Consider the following 21,561-nt stretch of genomic DNA (forward strand, 5'->3'; position numbering starts at 1 on the left):
ATCTGCCGTTCTAGTTGGTTGCGATCCATATGAATCAGCAGCGCGAACACAAAGCAAAAAGGAGAAAAAGATAGTACAGAGCGCTGAATGAGAAATGAACTTGAATAACACCATCTGCCGGGCTAGTTGGTTGCCATCCATACGAATCAGCAGCGCGAACAGAAAACAGGAAGGAAGAGAAGATAGTACAGAGCGCTGAACATGAACAAGAAATTTACTTGAATAACACCATCTGCTGTAATACTTGGTTGCGGTCCATATGAATCAGCAGTGCGAACACAAAGGAAGAAGGAGGAACAGATAGTACAGAGCGCTGAAAGAGAAATGAACTTGAATAACACTATCTGCCGGACTAGTTGGTTGCCATCCATACGAATCAGCAGCGCGAACAGAAAACAGGAAGAAAGAGAAGATAGTACAGAGCGCTGAACATGAACATGAAATTTACTTGAATAACACCATCCGCCGTAATAGTTGGTTGCGATCCATATGAATCAGCAGTGCGAACACAAAGGAAGAAGGAGGAACAGATAGTACAGAGCGCTGAAAGAGAAATGAACTTGAATAACACCATCTGCCGTTCTAGTTGGTTGCGATCCATATGAATCAGCAGTGCGAACACAAAGGAAGAAGGAGGAACAGATAGTACAGAGCGCTGAAAGAGAAATGAACTTGAATAACACCATCTGCCGGGCTAGTTGGTTGCCATCCATACGAATCAGCAGCGCGAACAGAAAACAGGAAGGAAGAGAAGATAGTACAGAGCGCTGAACATGAACAAGAAATTTACTTGAATAACACCATCTGCCGTAATAGTTGGTTGCGGTCCATATGAATCAGCAGTGCGAACACAAAGGAAGAAGGAGGAACAGATAGTACAGAGCGCTGAAAGAGAAATGAACTTGAATAACACCATCTGCCGGGCTAGTTGGTTGCCATCCATACGAATCAGCAGCGCGAACAGAAAACAGGAAGGAAGAGAAGATAGTACAGAGCGCTGAATATGAACAAGAAATTTACTTGAATAACACCATCTGCCGTAATAGTTGGTTGCGGTCCATATGAATCAGCAGTGCGAACACAAAGGAAGAAGGAGGAACAGATAGTACAGAGCGCTGAAAGAGAAATGAACTTGAATAACACCATCTGCCGGGCTAGTTGGTTGCCATCCATACGAATCAGCAGCGCGAACAGAAAACAGGAAGGAAGAGAAGATAGTACAGAGCGCTGAACATGAACAAGAAATTTACTTGAATAACACCATCTGCCGTAATAGTTGGTTGCGATCCATATGAATCAGCAGTGCGAACACAAAGGAAGAAGGAGGAACAGATAGTACAGAGCGCTGAAAGAGAAATGAACTTGAATAACACCATCTGCCGGGCTAGTTGGTTGCCATCCATACGAATCAGCAGCGCGAACAGAAAACAGGAAGGAAGAGAAGATAGTACAGAGCGCTGAACATGAACAAGAAATTTACTTGAATAACACCATCCGCCGTAATAGTTGGTTGCGATCCATATGAGTCAGCAGTGCGAACACAAAGGAAGAAGGAGGAACAGATAGTACAGAGCGCTGAAAGAGAAATGAACTTGAATAACACCATCTGCCGGGCTAGTTGGTTGCCATCCATACGAATCAGCAGCGCGAACAGAAAACAGGAAGGAAGAGAAGATAGTACAGAGCGCTGAACATGAACAAGAAATTTACTTGAATAACACCATCTGCCGTAATAGTTGGTTGCGATCCATATGAATCAGCAGTGCGAACACAAAGCAAGAAGGAGGAAAAGATAGTACTGAGCACTGAAAGACAAATGAACTTGAATAACACCATCTGCCGGGCTAGTTGGTTGCCATCCATATGTATCAGCAGCGCGAACAGAAAACAGGAAGGAGAAGATAGTACAGAGCGCGGAACATGAACAAGAAATTTACTTGAATAACACCCTCCGCCGTTCTAGTTGGTTGCGATCCATATGAATCAGCAGTGCGAACACAAAGAAAGAAGGAGGAAAAGATAGTACAGAGCGCTCAAAGAGAACTGATTTTGAATAACACCATCTGCCGGGCTAGTTGTTTGCCATCTATATGAATCAGCAGCGCGAACAGAAAACAGGAAGGAGGAGAAAATAATACAGAGCGCTGAACATGAACCAGAAATTTACTTGAATAACACCATCTGACGTTATAGTTGGTTGCGATCCATATGAATCAGCAGTGCGAACACAAAGCAAGAAGGACTAAAAGATAGTACAGAGCGCTGAAAGAGAAATGAACTTGAATAACACCATCTGCCGGGCTAGTTGGTTGCCATCTATATGAATCAGCAGCGCGAACAGAAAACAGGAAGGAGGAGAAGATAGTACGGAGCGCTGAACATGAACCAGAAATTTACTTGAATAACACCATCCGCCGTTCTAGTTGGTGTCGGTTTATATGAATCAGCAGTACGAACACAAAGCAAGAAGGAGGAAAAGATAGTACAGAGTGCTGAAAGAGAAATGAACTTGAATAACACCATCTGCCGGGCTAGTTGGTTGCCATCCATATGAATCAGCAGCGCGAACAGAAAACAGGAAGGAGGAGAAAATAGTACAGAGCGCTGAACATGAACAAGAAATTTACTTGAATAACACCATCTGCCGTTCTAGTTGGTTGCGATCCATATGAATCAGCAGCGCGAACACAAAGCAAAAAGGAGAAAAAGATAGTACAGAGCGCTGAAAGAGAAATGAACTTGAATAACACCATCTGCCGGGCTAGTTGGTTGCATCCATACGAATCAGCAGCGCGAACAGAAAACAGGAAGGAAGAGAAGATAGTACAGAGCGCTGAACATGAACAAGAAATTTACTTGAATAACACCATCTGCCGTAATAGTTGGTTGCGGTCCATATGAATCAGCAGTGCGAACACAAAGGAAGAAGGAGGAACAGATAGTACAGAGCGCTGAAAGAGAAATGAACTTGAATAACACCATCTGCCGGACTAGTTGGTTGCCATCCATACGAATCAGCAGCGCGAACAGAAAACAGGAAGAAAGAGAAGATAGTATAGAGCGCTGAACATGAACATGAAATTTACTTGAATAACACCATCCGCCGTAATAGTTGGTTGCGATCCATATGAATCAGCAGTGCGAACACAAAGGAAGAAGGAGGAACAGATAGTACAGAGCGCTGAAAGAGAAATGAACTTGAATAACACCATCTGCCGTTCTAGTTGGTTGCGATCCATATGAATCAGCAGTGCGAACACAAAGGAAGAAGGAGGAACAGATAGTACAGAGCGCTGAAAGAGAAATGAACTTGAATAACACCATCTGCCGGGCTAGTTGGTTGCCATCCATACGAATCAGCAGCGCGAACAGAAAACAGGAAGGAAGAGAAGATAGTACAGAGCGCTGAACTTGAACAAGAAATTTACTTGAATAACACCATCCGCCGTAATAGTTGGTTGCGATCCATATGAATCAGCAGTGCGAACACAAAGGAAGAAGGAGGAACAGATAGTACAGAGCGCTGAAAGAGAAATGAACTTGAATAACACCATCTGCCGGGCTAGTTGGTTGCCATCCATACGAATCAGCAGCGCGAACAGAAAACAGGAAGGAAGAGAAGATAGTACAGAGCGCTGAACATGAACAAGAAATTTACTTGAATAACACCATCTGCCGTAATAGTTGGTTGCGGTCCATATGAATCAGCAGTGCGAACACAAAGGAAGAAGGAGGAACAGATAGTACAGAGCGCTGAAAGAGAAATGAACTTGAATAACACCATCTGCCGGGCTAGTTGGTTGCCATCCATACGAATCAGCAGCGCGAACAGAAAACAGGAAGGAAGAGAAGATAGTGCAGAGCGCTGAACATGAACAAGAAATTTACTTGAATAACACCATCTGCCGTAATAGTTGGTTGCGGTCCATATGAATCAGCAGTGCGAACACAAAGGAAGAAGGAGGAACAGATAGTACAGAGCGCTGAAAGAGAAATGAACTTGAATAACACCATCTGCCGGGCTAGTTGGTTGCCATCCATACGAATCAGCAGCGCGAACAGAAAACAGGAAGGAAGAGAAGATAGTACAGAGCGCTGAACATGAACAAGAAATTTACTTGAATAACACCATCTGCCGTAATAGTTGGTTGCGGTCCATATGAATCAGCAGTGCGAACACAAAGGAAGTAGGAGGAACAGATAGTACAGAGCGCTGAAGGAGAAATGAACTTGAATAACACCATCTGCCGGGCTAGTTGGTTGCCATCCATACGAATCAGCAGCGCGAACAGAAAACAGGAAGGAAGAGAAGATAGTACAGAGCGCTGAACATGAACAAGAAATTTACTTGAATAACACCATCCGCCGTAATAGTTGGTTGCGATCCATATGAATCAGCAGTGCGAACACAAAGGAAGAAGGAGGAACAGATAGTACAGAGCGCTGAAAGAGAAATGAACTTGAATAACACCATCTGCCGTTCTAGTTGGTTGCGATCCATATGAATCAGCAGTGCGAACACAAAGGAAGAAGGAGGAACAGATAGTACAGAGCGCTGAAACAGAAATGAACTTGAATAACACCATCTGCCGGGCTAGTTGGTTGCCATCCATACGAATCAGCAGCGCGAGCAGAAAACAGGAAGGAAGAGAAGATAGTACAGAGCGCTGAACATGAACAAGAAATTTACTTGAATAACACCATCCGCCGTAATAGTTGGTTGCGATCCATATGAATCAGCAGTGCGAGCACAAAGGAAGAAGGAGGAACAGATAGTACAGAGCGCTGAAAGAGAAATGAACTTGAATAACACCATCTGCCGGGCTAGTTGGTTGCCATCCATACGAATCAGCAGCGCGAACAGAAAACAGGAAGGAAGAGAAGATAGTACAGAGCGCTGAACATGAACAAGAAATTTACTTGAATAACACCATCTGCCGTAATAGTTGGTTGCGATCCATATGAATCAGCAGTGCGAACACAAAGGAAGAAGGAGGAACAGATAGTACAGAGCGCTGAAAGAGAAATGAACTTGAATAACACCATCTGCCGGGCTAGTTGGTTGCCATCCATACGAATCAGCAGCGCGAACAGAAAACAGGAAGGAAGAGGAGATAGTACAGAGCGCTGAACATGAACAAGAAATTTACTTGAATAACACCATCTGCCGTAATAGTTGGTTGCGATCCATATGAATCAGCAGTGCGAAAACAAAGGAAGAAGGAGGAACAGATAGTACAGAGCGCTGAAAGAGAAATGAACTTGAATAACACCATCTGCCGTTCTAGTTGGTTGCGATCCACATGAATCAGCAGCGCGAACACAAAGCAAAAAGGAGAAAAAGATAGTACAGAGCGCTGAACGAGAAATGAACTTGAATAACACCATCTGCGGGGCTAGCTGGTTGCCATCCATACGAATCAGCAGCGCGAACAGAAAACAGGAAGGAGGAGAAGATAGTACAGAGCGCGGAACATGAACAAGAAATTTACTTGAATAACACCATCCGCCGTTCTAGTTGGTTGCGATCCATATGAATCAGCAGTGCGAACACAAAGCAAGAATGAGGAACAGATAGTACAGAGCGCTGAAAGAGAAATGAACTTGAATAACACCATCTGCCGGGCTAGATGGTTGCCATCCATACGAATCAGCAGCGCGAACAGAAAACAGGAAGGAAGAGAAGATAGTACAGAGCGCTGAACATGAACAAGAAATTTACTTGAATAACACCATCTGCCGTAATAGTTGGTTGCGATCCATATGAATCAGCAGTGCGAACACAAAGCAAGAAGGAGGAACAGATAGTACAGAGCGCTGAAAGAGAAATGAACTTGAATAACACCATCTGCCGTTCTAGTTGGTTGCGATCCATATGAATCAGCAGCGCGAACACAAAGCAAAAAGGAGAAAAAGATAGTACAGAGCGCTGAAAGAGAAATGAACTTGAATAACACCATCTGCCGGGCTAGTTGGTTGCCATCCATATGAATCAGCAGCGCGAACAGAAAACAGGAAGGAAGAGAAGATAGTACAGAGCGCTGAACATGAACAAGAAATTTACTTGAATAACACCATCTGCCGTAATAGTTGGTTGCGATCCATATGAATCAGCAGTGCGAACACAAAGCAAGAAGGAGGAACAGATAGTACAGAGCGCTGAAAGAGAAATGAAGTTGAATAACACCATCTGCCGTTCTAGTTGGTTGCCATCCATATGCATCAGCAGCGCGAACAGAAAACAGGAAGGAAGAGAAGATAGTACAGAGCGCTGAACATGAACAAGAAATTTACTTGAATAACACCATCTGCCGTAATAGTTGGTTGCGATCCATATGAATCAGGAGTGCGAACACAAAGCAAGAAGGAGGAACAGATAGTACAGAGCGCTGAAAGAGAAATGAACTTGAATAACACCATCTGCCGGGCTAGTTGGTTGCCATCCATACGAATACGCAGCGCGAACAGAAAACAGGAAGGAAGAGAAGATAGTACAGAGCGCTGAACATGAACAAGAAATTTACTTGAATAACACCATCTGCCGTAATAGTTGGTTGCGATCCATATGAATCAGCAGTGCGAACACAAAGCAAGAAGGAGGAACAGATAGTACAGAGCGCTGAAAGAGAAATGAACTTGAATAACACCATCTGCCGTTCTAGTTGGTTGCGATCCATATGAATCAGCAGCGCGAACACAAAGCAAAAAGGAGAAAAAGATAGTACAGAGCGCTGAAAGAGAAATGAACTTGAATAACACCATCTGCCGGGCTAGCTGGTTGCCATCCATGCGAATCAGCAGCGCGAACAGAAAACAGGAAGGAGAAGATAGTACAGAGCGCGGAACATGAACAAGAAATTTACTTGAATAACACCATCCGCCGTTCTAGTTGGTTGCGATCCATATGAATCAGCAGTGCGAACACAAAGCAAGAAGGAGGAACAGATAGTACAGAGCGCTGAAAGAGAAATGAACTTGAATAACACCATCTGCCGGGCTAGCTGGTTGCCATCCATACGAATCAGCAGCGCGAACAGAAAACAGGAAGGAAGAGAAGATAGTACAGAGCGCTGAACATGAACAAGAAATTTACTTGAATAACACCATCTGCCGTAATAGTTGGTTGCGATCCATATGAATCAGCAGTGCGAACACAAAGGAAGAAGGAGGAACAGATAGTACAGAGCGCTGAAAGAGAAATGAACTTGAATAACACCATCTGCCGGGCTAGTTGGTTGCCATCCATACGAATCAGCAGCGCGAACAGAAAACAGGAAGGAAGAGAAGATAGTACAGAGCGCTGAACATGAACAAGAAATTTACTTGAATAACACCATCCGCCGTAATAGTTGGTTGCGATCCATATGAGTCAGCAGTGCGAACACAAAGGAAGAAGGAGGAACAGATAGTACAGAGCGCTGAAAGAGAAATGAACTTGAATAACACCATCTGCCGGGCTAGTTGGTTGCCATCCATACGAATCAGCAGCGCGAACAGAAAACAGGAAGGAAGAGAAGATAGTACAGAGCGCTGAACATGAACAAGAAATTTACTTGAATAACACCATCTGCCGTAATAGTTGGTTGCGATCCATATGAATCAGCAGTGCGAACACAAAGCAAGAAGGAGGAAAAGATAGTACTGAGCACTGAAAGACAAATGAACTTGAATAACACCATCTGCCGGGCTAGTTGGTTGCCATCCATATGTATCAGCAGCGCGAACAGAAAACAGGAAGGAGAAGATAGTACAGAGCGCGGAACATGAACAAGAAATTTACTTGAATAACACCATCCGCCGTTCTAGTTGGTTGCGATCCATATGAATCAGCAGTGCGAACACAAAGAAAGAAGGAGGAAAAGATAGTACAGAGCGCTCAAAGAGAACTGATTTTGAATAACACCATCTGCCGGGCTAGTTGTTTGCCATCTATATGAATCAGCAGCGCGAACAGAAAACAGGAAGGAGGAGAAAATAATACAGAGCGCTGAACATGAACCAGAAATTTACTTGAATAACACCATCTGACGTTATAGTTGGTTGCGATCCATATGAATCAGCAGTGCGAACACAAAGCAAGAAGGACTAAAAGATAGTACAGAGCGCTGAAAGAGAAATGAACTTGAATAACACCATCTGCCGGGCTAGTTGGTTGCCATCTATATGAATCAGCAGCGCGAACAGAAAACAGGAAGGAGGAGAAGATAGTACGGAGCGCTGAACATGAACCAGAAATTTACTTGAATAACACCATCCGCCGTTCTAGTTGGTGTCGGTTTATATGAATCAGCAGTACGAACACAAAGCAAGAAGGAGGAAAAGATAGTACAGAGCGCTGAAAGAGAAATGAACTTGAATAACACCATCTGCCGGGCTAGTTGGTTGCCATCCATATGAATCAGCAGCGCGAACAGAAAACAGGAAGGAGGAGAAAATAGTACAGAGCGCTGAACATGAACAAGAAATTTACTTGAATAACACCATCTGCCGTTCTAGTTGGTTGCGATCCATATGAATCAGCAGCGCGAACACAAAGCAAAAAGGAGAAAAAGATAGTACAGAGCGCTGAAAGAGAAATGAACTTGAATAACACCATCTGCCGGGCTAGTTGGTTGCCATCCATACGAATCAGCAGCGCGAACAGAAAACAGGAAGGAAGAGAAGATAGTACAGAGCGCTGAACATGAACAAGAAATTTACTTGAATAACACCATCTGCCGTAATAGTTGGTTGCGGTCCATATGAATCAGCAGTGCGAACACAAAGGAAGAAGGAGGAACAGATAGTACAGAGCGCTGAAAGAGAAATGAACTTGAATAACACCATCTGCCGGACTAGTTGGTTGCCATCCATACGAATCAGCAGCGCGAACAGAAAACAGGAAGAAAGAGAAGATAGTACAGAGCGCTGAACATGAACATGAAATTTACTTGAATAACACCATCCGCCGTAATAGTTGGTTGCGATCCATATGAATCAGCAGTGCGAACACAAAGGAAGAAGGAGGAACAGATAGTACAGAGCGCTGAAAGAGAAATGAACTTGAATAACACCATCTGCCGTTCTAGTTGGTTGCGATCGATATGAATCAGCAGTGCGAACACAAAGGAAGAAGGAGGAACAGATAGTACAGAGCGCTGAAAGAGAAATGAACTTGAATAACACCATCTGCCGGGCTAGTTGGTTGCCATCCATACGAATCAGCAGCGCGAACAGAAAACAGGAAGGAAGAGAAGATAGTACAGAGCGCTGAACTTGAACAAGAAATTTACTTGAATAACACCATCCGCCGTAATAGTTGGTTGCGATCCATATGAATCAGCAGTGCGAACACAAAGGAAGAAGGAGGAACAGATAGTACAGAGCGCTGAAAGAGAAATGAACTTGAATAACACCATCTGCCGGGCTAGTTGGTTGCCATCCATACGAATCAGCAGCGCGAACAGAAAACAGGAAGGAAGAGAAGATAGTACAGAGCGCTGAACATGAACAAGAAATTTACTTGAATAACACCATCTGCCGTAATAGTTGGTTGCGGTCCATATGAATCAGCAGTGCGAACACAAAGGAAGAAGGAGGAACAGATAGTACAGAGCGCTGAAAGAGAAATGAACTTGAATAACACCATCTGCCGGGCTAGTTGGTTGCCATCCATACGAATCAGCAGCGCGAACAGAAAACAGGAAGGAAGAGAAGATAGTACAGAGCGCTGAGCATGAACAAGAAATTTACTTGAATAACACCATCTGCCGTAATAGTTGGTCGGTCCATATGAATCAGCAGTGCGAACACAAAGGAAGAAGGAGGAACAGATAGTACAGAGCGCTGAAAGAGAAATGAACTTGAATAACACCATCTGCCGGGCTAGTTGGTTGCCATCCATACGAATCAGCAGCGCGAACAGAAAACAGGAAGGAAGAGAAGATAGTACAGAGCGCTGAACATGAACAAGAAATTTACTTGAATAACACCATCTGCCGTAATAGTTGGTTGCGATCCATATGAATCAGCAGTGCGAACACAAAGGAAGAAGGAGGAACAGATAGTACAGAGCGCTGAAAGAGAAATGAACTTGAATAACACCATCTGCCGGGCTAGTTGGTTGCCATCCATACGAATCAGCAGCGCGAACAGAAAACAGGAAGGAAGAGAAGATAGTACAGAGCGCTGAACATGAACAAGAAATTTACTTGAATAACACCATCCGCCGTAATAGTTGGTTGCGATCCATATGAGTCAGCAGTGCGAACACAAAGGAAGAAGGAGGAACAGATAGTACAGAGCGCTGAAAGAGAAATGAACTTGAATAACACCATCTGCCGGGCTAGTTGGTTGCCATCCATACGAATCAGCAGCGCGAACAGAAAACAGGAAGGAAGAGAAGATAGTACAGAGCGCTGAACATGAACAAGAAATTTACTTGAATAACACCATCTGCCGTAATAGTTGGTTGCGGTCCATATGAATCAGCAGTGCGAACACAAAGGAAGAAGGAGGAACAGATAGTACAGAGCGCTGAAAGAGAAATGAACTTGAATAACACCATCTGCCGGGCTAGTTGGTTGCCATCCATACGAATCAGCAGCGCGAACAGAAAACAGGAAGGAAGAGAAGATAGTACAGAGCGCTGAACATGAACAAGAAATTTACTTGAATAACACCATCTGCCGTAATAGTTGGTTGCGGTCCATATGAATCAGCAGTGCGAACACAAAGGAAGAAGGAGGAACAGATAGTACAGAGCGCTGAAAGAGAAATGAACTTGAATAACACCATCTGCCGGGCTAGTTGGTTGCCATCCATACGAATCAGCAGCGCGAACAGAAAACAGGAAGGAAGAGAAGATAGTACAGAGCGCTGAACATGAACAAGAAATTTACTTGAATAACACCATCTGCCGTAATAGTTGGTTGCGGTCCATATGAATCAGCAGTGCGAACACAAAGGAAGTAGGAGGAACAGATAGTACAGAGCGCTGAAAGAGAAATGAACTTGAATAACACCATCTGCCGGGCTAGTTGGTTGCCATCCATACGAATCAGCAGCGCGAACAGAAAACAGGAAGGAAGAGAAGATAGTACAGAGCGCTGAACATGAACAAGAAATTTACTTGAATAACACCATCCGCCGTAATAGTTGGTTGCGATCCATATGAATCAGCAGTGCGAACACAAAGGAAGAAGGAGGAACAGATAGTACAGAGCGCTGAAAGAGAAATGAACTTGAATAACACCATCTGCCGTTCTAGTTGGTTGCGATCCATATGAATCAGCAGTGCGAACACAAAGGAAGAAGGAGGAACAGATAGTACAGAGCGCTGAAACAGAAATGAACTTGAATAACACCATCTGCCGGGCTAGTTGGTTGCCATCCATACGAATCAGCAGCGCGAACAGAAAACAGGAAGGAAGAGAAGATAGTACAGAGCGCTGAACATGAACAAGAAATTTACTTGAATAACACCATCCGCCGTAATAGTTGGTTGCGATCCATATGAATCAGCAGTGCGAGCACAAAGGAAGAAGGAGGAACAGATAGTACAGAGCGCTGAAAGAGAAATGAACTTGAATAACACCATCTGCCGGGCTAGTTGGTTGCCATCCATACGAATCAGCAGCGCGAACAGAAAACAGGAAGGAAGAGAAGATAGTACAGAGCGCTGAACATGAACAAGAAATTTACTTGAATAACACCATCTGCCGTAATAGTTGGTTGCGATCCATATGAATCAGCAGTGCGAACACAAAGGAAGAAGGAGGAACAGATAGTACAGAGCGCTGAAAGAGAAATGAACTTGAATAACACCATCTGCCGGGCTAGTTGGTTGCCATCCATACGAATCAGCAGCGCGAACAGAAAACAGGAAGGAAGAGGAGATAGTACAGAGCGCTGAACATGAACAAGAAATTTACTTGAATAACACCATCTGCCGTAATAGTTGGTTGCGATCCATATGAATCAGCAGTGCGAAAACAAAGGAAGAAGGAGGAACAGATAGTACAGAGCGCTGAAAGAGAAATGAACTTGAATAACACCATCTGCCGTTCTAGTTGGTTGCGATCCACATGAATCAGCAGCGCGAACACAAAGCAAAAAGGAGAAAAAGATAGTACAGAGCGCTGAACGAGAAATGAACTTGAATAACACCATCTGCGGGGCTAGCTGGTTGCCATCCATACGAATCAGCAGCGCGAACAGAAAACAGGAAGGAGGAGAAGATAGTACAGAGCGCGGAACATGAACAAGAAATTTACTTGAATAACACCATCCGCCGTTCTAGTTGGTTGCGATCCATATGAATCAGCAGTGCGAACACAAAGCAAGAAGGAGGAACAGATAGTACAGAGCGCTGAAAGAGAAATGAACTTGAATAACACCATCTGCCGGGCTAGATGGTTGCCATCCATACGAATCAGCAGCGCGAACAGAAAACAGGAAGGAAGAGAAGATAGTACAGAGCGCTGAACATGAACAAGAAATTTACTTGAATAACACCATCTGCCGTAATAGTTGGTTGCGATCCATATGAATCAGCAGTGCGAACACAAAGCAAGAAGGAGGAACAGATAGTACAGAGCGCTGAAAGAGAAATGAACTTGAATAACACCATCTGCCGTTCTAGTTGGTTGCGATCCATATGAATCAGCAGCGCGAACACAAAGCAAAAAGGAGAAAAAGATAGTACAGAGCGCTGAAAGAGAAATGAACTTGAATAACACCATCTGCCGGGCTAGTTGGTTGCCATCCATATGAATCAGCAGCGCGAACAGAAAACAGGAAGGAAGAGAAGATAGTACAGAGCGCTGAACATGAACAAGAAATTTACTTGAATAACACCATCTGCCGTAATAGTTGGTTGCGATCCATATGAATCAGCAGTGCGAACACAAAGCAAGAAGGAGGAACAGATAGTACAGAGCGCTGAAAGAGAAATGAAGTTGAATAACACCATCTGCCGTTCTAGTTGGTTGCCATCCATATGCATCAGCAGCGCGAACAGAAAACAGGAAGGAAGAGAAGATAGTACAGAGCGCTGAACATGAACAAGAAATTTACTTGAATAACACCATCTGCCGTAATAGTTGGTTGCGATCCATATGAATCAGGAGTGCGAACACAAAGCAAGAAGGAGGAACAGATAGTACAGAGCGCTGAAAGAGAAATGAACTTGAATAACACCATCTGCCGGGCTAGTTGGTTGCCATCCATACGAATACGCAGCGCGAACAGAAAACAGGAAGGAAGAGAAGATAGTACAGAGCGCTGAACATGAACAAGAAATTTACTTGAATAACACCATCTGCCGTAATAGTTGGTTGCGATCCATATGAATCAGCAGTGCGAACACAAAGCAAGAAGGAGGAACAGATAGTACAGAGCGCTGAAAGAGAAATGAACTTGAATAACACCATCTGCCGTTCTAGTTGGTTGCGATCCATATGAATCAGCAGCGCGAACACAAAGCAAAAAGGAGAAAAAGATAGTACAGAGCGCTGAAAGAGAAATGAACTTGAATAACACCATCTGCCGGGCTAGCTGGTTGCCATCCATGCGAATCAGCAGCGCGAACAGAAAACAGGAAGAAGATAGTACAGAGCGCGGAACATGAACAAGAAATTTACTTGAATAACACCATCCGCCGTTCTAGTTGGTTGCGATCCATATGAATCAGCAGTGCGAACACAAAGCAAGAAGGAGGAACAGATAGTACAGAGCGCTGAAAGAGAAATGAACTTGAATAACACCATCTGCCGGGCTAGCTGGTTGCCATCCATACGAATCAGCAGCGCGAACAGAAAACAGGAAGGAAGAGAAGATAGTACAGAGCGCTGAACATGAACAAGAAATTTACTTGAATAACACCATCTGTCGTAATAGTTGGTTGTGATCCATATGAATCAGCAGTGCGAACACAAAGCAAGAAGGAGAAAAAGATAGTACAGAGCGCTGAAAGAGAAATGAACTTGAATAACACAATCTGCCGTTCTAGTTGGTTGCGATCCATACGAATCAGCAGCGCGAACACAAAGCAAAAAGGAGAAAAAGATAGTACAGAGCGCTGAAAGAGAAATGAACTTGAATAACACCATCTGCCGGGCTAGTTGGTTGCCATCCATATGAATCAGCAGCGCGAACAGAAAACAGGAAGGAGGAGGAAATAGTACAGAGCGCTGAACATGAACCAGAAATTTACTTGAATAACACCATCTGCCGTTATAGTTGGTTGCGATCCATATGAATCAGCAGTGCGAACACAAAGCAAGAAGGAGGAAAAGATAGTACTGAGCACTGAAAGACAAATGAACTTGAATAACACCATCTGCCGGGCTAGTTGGTTGCCATCCATATGTATCAGCAGCGCGAACAGAAAACAGGAAGGAGGAGAAGATAGTACAGAGCGCGGAACATGAACAAGAAATTTACTTGAATAACACCATCCGCCGTTCTAGTTGGTTGCGATCCATATGAATCAGCAGTGCGAACACAAAGAAAGGAGGAAAGATAGTACAGAGCGCTCAAAGAGAACTGATTTTGAATAACACCATCTGCCGGGCTAGTTGTTTGCCATCTATATGAATCAGCAGCGCGAACAGAAAACAGGAAGGAGGAGAAAATAATACAGAGCGCTGAACATGAACCAGAAATTTACTTGAATAACACCATCTGACGTTATAGTTGGTTGCGATCCATATGAATCAGCAGTGCGAACACAAAGCAAAAAGGACTAAAAGATAGTACAGAGCGCTGAAAGAGAAATGAACTTGAATAACACCATCTGCCGGGCTAGTTGGTTGCCATCTATATGAATCAGCAGCGCGAACAGAAAACAGGAAGGAGGAGAAGATAGTACGGAGCGCTGAACATGAACCAGAAATTTACTTGAATAACACCATCCGCCGTTCTAGTTGGTGTCGGTTTATATGAATCAGCAGTACGAACACAAAGCAAGAAGGAGGAAAAGATAATACAGAGCGCTGAAAGAGAAATGAACTTGAATAACACCATCTGCCGGGCTAGTTGGTTGCCATCCATATGAATCAGCAGCGCGAACAGAAAACAGGATGGAGGAGAAAATAGTACAGAGCGCTGAACTTGAACAAGAAATTTACTTGAATAACACCATCTGCCGTTATAGCTGGTTGCGATCCATATGAATCAGCAGTGCGAACACAAAGCAAGAAGGAGGAAAAGATAGTACTGAGCACTGAAAGACAAATGAACTTGAATAACGCCATCTGCCGGGCTAGTTGTTTGCCATCTATATGAATCAGCAGTGCGAACAGAAAACAGGAAGGAGGAGAAGATAGTACAGAGCGCTGATCATGAACCAGAAATTTACTTGAATAACACCATCTGCCGTTATAGTTGGTTGCGATCCATATGAATCAGCAGTGCGAACACAAAGCAAAAAGGAGGAAAATATAGTACTGAGCACTGAAAGACAAATGAACTTGAATAACACCATCTGCCGGGCTAGTTGGTTGCCATCCATATGTATCAGCAGCGCGAACAGAAAACAGGAAGGAGGAGAAGATAGTACAGAGCGCGGAACATGAACAAGAAATTTACTTGAATAACACCATCCGCCGTTCTAGTTGGTTGCGATCCATATGAATCAGCAGTGCGAACACAAAGCAAGAAGGAGGAACAGATAGTACAGAGCGCTGAAAGAGAAATGAACTTGAATAACACCATCTGCCGGGCTAGCTGGTTGCCATCCATGCGAATCAGCAGCGCGAACAGAAAACAGAAAGGAGGAGAAGATAGTACAGAGCGCGGAACATGAACAAGAAATTTACTTGAATAACACCATCCGCCGTAATAGTTGGTTGTGATCCATATGAATCAGCAGTGCGAACACAAAGCAAGAAGGAGAAAAAGATAGTACAAAGCGCTGAAAGAGAAATGAACTTGAATAACACAATCTGCCGTTCTAGTTGGTTGCGATCCATATGAATCAGCAGCGCGAACACAAAGCAAAAAGGAGAAAAAGATAGTACAGAGCGCTGAAAGAGAAATGAACTTGAATAACACCATCTGCCGGGCTAGTTGGTTGCCATCCATATGAATCAGCAGCGCGAACAGAAAACAGGAAGGAGGAGGAAATAGTACAGAGCGCTGAACATGAACCAGAAATTTACTTGAATAACACCATCTGCCGTTATAGTTGGTTGCGGTCCATATGAATCAGCAGTGCGAACACAAAGCAAGAAGGAGGAAAAGATAGTACTGAGCACTGAAAGACAAATGAACTTGAATAACACCATCTGCCGGGCTAGTTGGCTGCGATCCATATGGATCAGCAGTGCGAACACAAAGCAAGAAGGATGAAAAGATAGTACAGAGCGCTGAAAGAGAAATGAACTTGAATAACACCATCTGCCGGGCTAGTTGTTTGCCATCTATATGAATCAGCAGTGCGAACAGAAAACAGGAAGGAGGAGAAGATAGTACAGAGCGCGGAACATGAACAAGAAATTTACTTGAATAACACCATCCGCCGTTCTAGTTGGTTGCGATCCATATGATCAGCAGTGCGAACACAAAGCAAGAAGGAGGAACAGATAGTACAGAGCGCTGAAAGAGAAATGAACTTGAATAACACCATCTGCCGGGCTAGCTGGTTGCCATCCATGCGAATCAGCAGCGCGAACAGAAAACAGGAAGGAGGAGAAGATAGTACAGAGCGCGGAACATGAACAAGAAATTTACTTGAATAACACCATCCGCCGTAATAGTTGGTTGCGATCCGTATGAATCAGCAGTGCGAACACAAAGCAACAAGGAGGAAAAGATAGTACTGAGCACTGAAAGACAAATGAACTTGAATAACGCCATCTGCCGGGCTAGTTGGTTGCCATCCATATGTATCAGCAGCGCGAACAGAAAACAGGAAGGAGGAGAAGGTAGTACGGAGCGCTGAACATGAACCAGAAATTTACTTGAATAACACCATCCGCCGTTCTAGTTGGTTGCGGTTTATATGAATCAGCACTACGAACACAAAGCAAGAAGGAGGAAAAGATAGTACAGAGCGCTGAAAGAGAAATGAACTTGAATAACACCATCTGCCGGGCTAGTTGTTTGCCATCCATATGAATCAGCAGCGCGAACAGAAAACAGGAAGGAGGAGAAAATAGTACAGAGCGCTGAACATGAACAAGAAATTTACTTGAATAACACCATCTGCCGTTATAGTTGGTTGCGATCCGTATGAATCAGCAGTGCGAACACAAAGCAAGAAGGAGGAAAAGATAGTACTGAGCACTGAAAGACAAATGAACTTGAATAACGCCATCTGCCGGGCTAGTTGGTTGCCATCCATATGTATCAGCAGCGCGAACAGAAAACAGGAAGGAGGAGAAGATAGTACAGAGCGCTGAGCATGAACCAGAAATTTACTTGAATAACACCATCTGCCGTTATAGTTGGTTGCGATCCATATGAATCAGCAGTGCGAACACAAAGCAAGAAGGAGGAAAATATAGTACTGAGCACTGAAAGACAAATGAACTTGAATAACACCATCTGCCGGGCTAGTTGGTTGCCATCCATATGTATCAGCAGCGCGAACAGAAAACAGGAAGGAGGAGAAGATAGTACAGAGCGCGGAACATGAACAAGAAATTTACTTGAATAACACCATCCGCCGTTCTAGTTGGTTGCGATCCATATGAATCAGCAGTGCGAACACAAAGAAAGAAGGAGGAAAAGATAGTACAGAGCGCTCAAAGAGAAATGATTTTGAATAACACCATCTGCCGGGCTAGTTGTTTGCCATCTATATGAATCAGCAGCGCGAACAGAAAACAGGAAGGAGGAGAAAATAGTACAGAGCGCTGAACATGAACCAGAAATTTACTTGAATAACACCATCTGCCGTTATAGTTGGTTGCGATCCATATGAATCAGCAGTGCGAACACAAAGCAAGAAGGAGGAAAAGATAGTACTGAGCACTGAAAGACAAATGAACTTGAATAACACCATCTGCCGGGCTAGTTGGTTGCCATCCATATGTATCACCAGCGCGAACAGAAAACAGGAAGGAGGAGAAGATAGCACAGAGCGCGGAACATGAACAAGAAATTTACTTGAATAACACCATCCGCCGTTCTAGTTGGTTGCGATCCATATGAATCAGCAGTGCGAACACAAAGAAAGAAGGAGGAAAAGATAGTACAGAGCGCTCAAAGAGAAATGATTTTGAATAACACCATCTGCCGGGCTAGTTGTTTTGCCATCTATATGAATCAGCAGTGCGAACAGCAAACAGGAAGGAGGAGAAGATAGTACAGAGCGCTGAGCATGAACCAGAAATTTACTTGAATAACACCATCCGCCGTTCTAGTTGGTTGCGGTCTATATGAATCAGCAGTACGAACACAAAGCAAGAAGGAGGAAAAGATAGTACAGAGCGCTGAAAGAGAAATGAACTTGAATAACACCATCTGCCGGCTAGTTGGTTGCCATCTATATGAATCAGCAGCGCGAACAGAAAACAGGAAGGAGGAGAAGATAGTACGGAGCGCTGAACATGAACCAGAAATTTACTTGAATAACACCATCTGCCGGGCTAGTTGGCTGCGATCCATATGGATCAGCAGTGCGAACACAAAGCAAGAAGGAGGAAAAGATAGTACTGAGCACTGAAAGACAAATGAACTTGAATAACACCATCTGCCGGGCTAGTTGGTTGCCATCCATATGTATCAGCAGCGCGAACAGAAAACAGGAAGGAGGAGAAGATAGTACAGAGCGCGGAACATGAACAAGAAATTTACTTGAATAACACCATCCGCCGTTCTAGTTGGTTGCGATCCATATGAATCAGCAGTGCAAACACAAAGAAAGAAGGAGGAAAAGATAGTACAGAGCGCTCAAAGAGAAATGATTTTGAATAACACCATCTGCCGGGCTAGTTGTTTTGCCATCTATATGAATCAGCAGTGCGAACAGAAAACAGGAAGGAGGAGAAGATAGTACAGAGCGCTGAGCATGAACCAGAAATTTCCTTGAATAACACCATCCGCCGTTCTAGTTGGTTGCGGTCTATATGAATCAGCAGTACGAACACAAAGCAAGAAGGAGGAAAAGATAGTACAGAGCGCTGAAAGAGAAATGAACTTGAATAACACCATCTGCCGGCTAGTTGGTTGCCATCTATATGAATCAGCAGTGCGAACAGAAAACAGGAAGGAGGAGAAGATAGTACAGAGCGCTGAGCATGAACCAGAAATTTACTTGAATAACACCATCCGCCGTTCTAGTTGGTTGCGGTCTATATGAATCAGCAGTACGAACACAAAGCAAGAAGGAGGAAAAGATAGTACAGAGCGCTGAAAGAGAAATGAACTTGAATAACACCATCTGCCGGGCTAGTTGGTTGCCATCTGTATGAATCAGCAGCGCGAACAGAAAACAGGAAGGAGGAGAAGATAGTACGGAGCGCTGAACATGAACCAGAAATTTACTTGAATAACACCATCTGCCGGGCTAGTTGGTTGCGATCCATATGGATCAGCAGTGCGAACACAAAGCAAGAAGGAGGAAAAGATAGTACAGAGCGCTGAAAGAGAAATGAACTTGAATAACACCATCTGCCGGGCTAGTTGGTTGCCATCTATATGAATCAGAAGCGCGAACAGAAAACAGGAAGGAGGAGAAGATAGTACGGAGCGCTGAACATGAACCAGAAATTTACTTGAATAACACCATCTGCCGGGCTAGTTGGTTGCGGTCTATATGAATCAGCAGTGCGAACACAAAGCAAGAAGGATGAAAAGATAGTACAGAGCGCTGAAAGAGAAATGAACTTGAATAACACCATCTGCCGGGCTAGTTGGTTGCCATCTATATGAATCAGCAGCGCGAACAGAAAACAAGAAGGAGGAGAAGATAGTACAGAGCGCTGAGCATGAACCAGAAATTTACTTCAATAACACCATCCGCCGTTCTAGTTGGTTGAGGTCTATATGAATCAGCAGTACGAACACAAAGCAAGAAGGAGGAAAAGATAGTACAGAGCGCTGAAGGAGAAATGAACGTGAATAACACCATCTGCCGGGCTAGTTGGTTGCCATCTATATGAATCAGCAGCGCGAACAGAAAACAGGAAGGAGGAGAAGATAGTACAGAGCGCTGAGCATGAACCAGAAATTTACTTGAATAACACCATCCGCCGTTCTAGTTGGTTGCGGTCTATATGAATCAGCAGTACGAACACAAAGCAAGAAGGATGAAAAGATAGTACAGAGCGCTGAAAGAGAAATGAACTTGAATAACACCATCTGCCGGGCTAGTTGGTTGCCATCTATATGAATCAGCAGCGCGAACAGAAAACAGGAAGGAGTAGAAGATAGTACAGAGCGCTGAGCATGAACCAGAAATTTACTTGAATAACACCATCCGCCGTTCTAGTTGGTTGCGGTCTATATGAATCAGCAGTACGAACGCAAAGCAAGAAGAGGAAAAGATAGTACAGAGCGCTGAAAGAGAAATGAACTTGAATAACACCATCTGCCGGGCTAGTTGGTTGCCATCTATATGAATGAGCAGCGCGAACAGAAAACAGGAAGGAGGAGAAGATAGTACGGAGCGCTGAACATGAACCAGAAATTTAATTGAATAACACCATCTGCCGGGCTAGTGTGTTGCGATCCATATGGATCAGCAGTGCGAACCCAAAGCAAGAAGGAGGAAAAGATAGTACAGAGCGCTGAAAGAGAAATGAACTTGAATAACACCATCTGCCGGGCTAGTTGGTTGCCATCTATATGAATCAGCAGCGCGAACAGAAAACAGGAAGGAGGAGAAGATAGTACGGAGCGCTGAACATGAACCAGAATTTTACTTGAATAACACCATCTGCCGGGCTAGTTGGTTGCGATCCATATGGATCAGCAGTGCGAACACAATGCAAGAAGGATGAAAAGATAGTACAGAGCGCTGAAAGAGAAATGAACTTGAATAACACCATCTGCCGGGCTAGTTGGTTGCCATCTATATGAATCAGCAGCGCGAACAGAAAACAGGAAGGAGGAGAAGATAGTACAGAGCGCTGAGCATGAACCAGAAATTTACTTGAATAACACCATCCGCCGTTCTAGTTGGTTGCGGTCTATATGGATCAGCAGTGCGAACACAAAGCAAGAAGGATGAAAAGATAGTACAGAGCGCTGAAAGAGAAATGAACTTGAATAACACCATCTGCCGGGCTAGTTGGTTGCCATCTATATGAATCAGGAGCGCGAACAGAAAACAGGAAGGAGGAGAAGATAGTACAGAGCGCTGAGCATGAACCAGAAATTTACTTGAATAACACCATCCGCCGTTCTAGTTGGTTGCGGTCTATATGAATCAGCAGTGCGAACACAAAGCAAGAAGGAGGAAAATATAGTACTGAGCACTGAAAGACAAATGAACTTGAATAACACCATCTGCCGGGCTAGTTGGTTGCCATCCATATGTATCAGCAGCGCGAACAGAAAACAGGAAGGAGGAGAAGATAGTACAGAGCGCGGAACATGAACAAGAAATTTACTTGAATAACACTATCCGCC

This window comes from Amblyomma mixtum, chromosome 8 (assembly GCF_055824585.1).
Source record: "Amblyomma mixtum isolate Tamu chromosome 8, ASM5582458v1, whole genome shotgun sequence".
NCBI classification, from domain to species: Eukaryota; Metazoa; Arthropoda; class Arachnida; order Ixodida; family Ixodidae; genus Amblyomma; species Amblyomma mixtum.